Source organism: Myxocyprinus asiaticus, chromosome 43, assembly GCF_019703515.2.
Source record: "Myxocyprinus asiaticus isolate MX2 ecotype Aquarium Trade chromosome 43, UBuf_Myxa_2, whole genome shotgun sequence".
Lineage (NCBI taxonomy): Eukaryota > Metazoa > Chordata > Actinopteri > Cypriniformes > Catostomidae > Myxocyprinus > Myxocyprinus asiaticus.
In genome coordinates, this window is record NC_059386.1 from 30,114,601 (window position 1) to 30,119,073 (window position 4,473).

General features: G+C 41.3%; 1 pseudogene; it reads right to left on the reverse strand.

Moving 5' to 3' along the window:
* LOC127433575 (trace amine-associated receptor 13c-like) lies at positions 1-2,896 on the reverse strand (annotated as a pseudogene).
* Positions 2,897-4,473: the final 1,577 nt, after the last annotated feature.

Below are 4,473 nucleotides of genomic sequence, written 5' to 3' on the forward strand. Positions count from 1 at the left end.
TTAAAGTACCACACAGGCTCCCTCTTCCCGCTCATCAAATATCTCACACTCCCTCCACCTCATCTCCCCAAAATCATGCTGCAGGTGTTCGCGAAATACTGGACCTGAATTGTAAAGTTCCATACCTGCCAATATTAGCTGATGGTACCATTTGTGACAATGGCTGGATACAGCATCTTTTTACAGTGCTGTGATAGTTTTTTGTTTTTTGTAATTACGTTTTAAACTACTCTGTTTTTGCCATGAAAATAACCTTTGGTGCTGACATGGCATTACTTTCCATTCATCCATCCATCCATCCATCTGTCAATCTATCCGTCTGTCCGTCCGTCCATCCATCAAATTATTTTGATGTGGATTCTGTAGTTACTACATTTTCACATCAAGTTTTCTCTAAATTTAAGCATATGAGCCAAACCCGTCTGACACAGGCTCTTCAACTACTTTCTTGCAGGGTCCAGATTATCCAAATGAAAACTTGGCATTGGCCTGGGCCACCCCTGAAATCTCATTGGCCACCCACAAGAACAAAGAACCAATAGAAACACCTGTCAATCAAAGATGACATCTCAGGTCATTTGTTGATTTAGAGCCACACTGACCCAGGGTCAGTTTTATATTTCTGACCATTATAGTAGTGGTGGGACTGAAGCTGTGTGAGCTGCTCTTTGATCAGTGGGGGGAGGAGCAGGCCACGGGTGGCCAGGCAGGTGCCGCAGGTCGCGGGCAGCGGGCGCCAGGTCTGGAGTATAATGGTCGGTCAGAAGCACGAAGCTGACACGAGCTAGCGTCTACCTCCAACTTCCAATGAGTTGACGACGTCGATTTGTGGTCAAAAAGAAAGCTGTTATTTGAGAGGTATCTTCATCTAATCTAACGTTTTAATTTATCCCGAATTTCCATGTGAATGTGAAAACATTTTTTCATTGTTACAGTAGCTAGGTTAAAGAGTAAGCTAGACCCTACACCACATTCAGCATGTTATCTTTATATTGACATGAAATATGAAATGCCATGTTTTCTGATTTAATGACGGAGGTGTGTAAAGCGTTTTACAGATGTATATGTTCAATAGCTAAAGTTATATATATATGGCTAACCTGTGTGTGAAATGGAAGGGTTTGTGCTGTGACTGTACTTTGAATCTTTACATGAGTTATTTATGAGCTCTTTATGTGTATTATTGGTCAGTCAGACCAATAAAATCTTCAAAGTTTTTAAACCTTATTTGACATTTTAAATATGCAGAGGCAGGGCAAATTGCACTTAAATGCTGCAAATGATTTGACTAACTATTTTATTTGGTAATATTCAAAGTAATTGAAGCTATCAGAACATGTGGAAAATAAACCTGAGTAGACGCTGTAAATGTTTTTTACTGTATTCAGAGCTCAATCTGCAATTTTGGGGTTTCCAGACAGACACCTATAAGCCCTCGTAGCCAATTTCACACACTGATTTGTACCCAATTTAACAATATTTCTGCTGGACAGTGCAGTTATAGCTAATAAATGAATGAATAATTGATTGAATGACTGATTGAATTGTGCCTCAATCAGTTATCACCTGTAATTGTATCTTTTTATGATTATACACTATACCTGATTTTATACGCAGATTAATTCTCTACAATGAGAATAGCTCTTAAAAATGTGTAACTGACTTTTCCTAAACAATTAATGATTTAAAAATGGATGTTATGTTAAAATAACCAGAGATTCCCAGAAACTGTAATAGGTTGAAATAGAACAGGAATAGAAAACTGTCAAATGTCAAAACAACAGTCTGATATTGAATACAAACAATTCAGTGAATGCTAACATGAGTTTAAGAATTCATTTATTCTACATGTGTAGATGTTGAAGCAAAGCAATGCGATATTTACACATTTTGATCATGTGCCATTCATAAAGGTTCTCCCGGTATCGCCACCCCTCACTAGGTCTGTGCCCCATTTTGGCCACCCCAGTAAAAATGTCCTGGATACGCCACTGCATACAAGGCCCATGATAGAATTGATATTGTAGTGGTAGAGATTACTGTACATTGTATTAGAGATAAGATATAGTATGAAATCCAGCAAAGCAGATAAACTGTCACAATGATTCCTAATGTTAAAGCAGACTTGCTCTCAGATTTCCACCTCACAGAACCTTCCATTACACATTTTCCATCTTTTTACATTTGCCGATGTGTGACATAGAATATCCTCAAATATACAGCGATGATCACAGTACAAGGAAACAAGGAAATGGTCACATCAGTGAATATCCAAGCAGAAGTAATCATACCAATACACTTGCCATACAAACGTCTTTTCTCTGTAAGGCATAATATCTATTACTAATTACAATAGCACTGTTGTAACCTGATCAGCAAGACCAGCAAATACAGGTGCTTGCTAAAGTTTTGGTTGTGGTTATTTTCTGTGGATACAGTAAAGGGTGACACGACCACATAATGATCAACAGCAATTAATACTAAATTATTAAGAGATTCAGAGAGGAGCAACCCAGTGATCATCATAAACAGTCCACAAACAATGTCTCCATAGTACCAACATGTCTCAATCAACTTGATGGCATCTATGGGCATGACAATTAGTCCAACAAGCAGGTCTCCACAGCCAGAGAGAGAATGAGCAGGTTGGTTGGAGTGTGGAGCTTCTTAAAGTGAGAGATGGAGATGATCACCAGCAGATTTAGAAACACAGCATATGCTGACAACAATGAAGAAACATGTACATGAAATTGTATTCATATATAGAACACCTTCCCTTGACACACGATAAGTTAATGGCAGGAAAGCAGTACTGAGGATCATGACCCTCTGTCTCATAGGGCATGAGTAAGTCTCCTGTTAGGAGTTTGTTCTGCTCTCCTTCTTGTCCTTTCATTTATACAGTGTCTTCATCAGACTGGCCAACCCATCTACTGCCCACTCTAATGCTGCATAAGGACATTTCTTAAAAAAAACCTTGATGTGATACTTTAACACAAAATTGATAAGGCCTGTTTTCTGTTTATTATTATTACTTGTTTGTTTCAAGTAGATTTAGAAACTTTATCTAGGCCTCTCCAAACACTGGAGGATTTATCTATACCACAATGCTGATGCTGTTGCTGTATTGCTACTGTCATATTGTCCATTAGAGCTTTAGTGGGGGTTAAGCAATGACACATTTAGAATTTATTTGGAAGAACTGGAGATGAGAACAGCCACAGCAGAATGCCTTTGGCAAGGTAATGCAAATGTTGTCTTGTGCTCCTGATCCTAAAAAGAGGAGCATGCACATTCTTTAAAATTTCTCCTTTTGTGTTCCACAAAAAAATAAAAAAAATAAAAAAATTAAAAATGATAGTGTATGGGTTTGGAACTACGTGAGTTTGAATGCATCTAGACAGAATTTTAATTTTAAAGAGGTATTCCTTTAAAAAAGGTTGGACACAACATATTCCTTAAGACTTACAATGCTACTGCAGAGTAAGAGCATCACTGCCTTAGGCTAATGTCATTTTTCTTTATGAGAACTGTTCAGTGACATAGAAGGCCAGCAATGCAGTACAATTCAGCTGAATTTAGTTGTTTTTTTTACCAACACATTCTTTACAAAGACATTTACCATACCACCAGCATCGTCTTGGTTACTGTCATAACCTCCGTTCCCTGATGGAGGGAATGAGACGTTGTGTTGATGTAGTGACACTAGGGGTCGCTCTTGGGAGCCCCAAACACCTCTGATCTTTGAGAAAAGGCCAGTGGGAATTGGCGAGTGGAATTTGCATGCCACTCCCCAGGACATACCGGTATAAAAGGAGCTGGCTCGCAACCACTCATTCAGGTTTTTCACTGTTTCGGCCATTTCAGCAGGTAGCTCAGCGTAGGATTCAACCTCCTCGCACCTCTAAGGAACCTGATGGTCAGGTCGTGCTTCCTAAGGGACTTACCGTCCAGCGCGTCGTATTGCGCCACTATAGTGGCCACATATACCTTCAAGGTGGAGGGGGACAGCCACCCCTACAACCTCTCCTGCAAGAAGGAAAGCACCGACCCAACTGCACATCTCTGGGGGTCTTCACCTGGGGAAGAACACCAATTTGCAAACAAACGCCACTTCAAGGCATACAGGTACCTCATAGAGGGAGCCCTGGCCTGAGTTATCGTGTCTACCACCGCCGGCGGTAGGCCACTTAGGTCTTCCGCGTCCCATCTAGGGGCCAGACATGGAGACTCCAGAGGTCTGGTTGCAGGTGCCAGATGGTGCCCTGTCCCTGAGAGAGGAGGTCCTACCTCAGGGAAACTTGCCAGGGAGGGGCTGTCACAAGGAGCGTGAGCTCTGAGAACCAAGTCTGGGTGGGCCAGTAGGGCGCCACCAGGATGACCTGTTCCTCGTCCTCCCTGACCTTGCACAAAGTATGTGCAAGCAGGCTCACTTGGGGAAACGCACACTTGCGCAGCCCTCGGGGCCAGCTG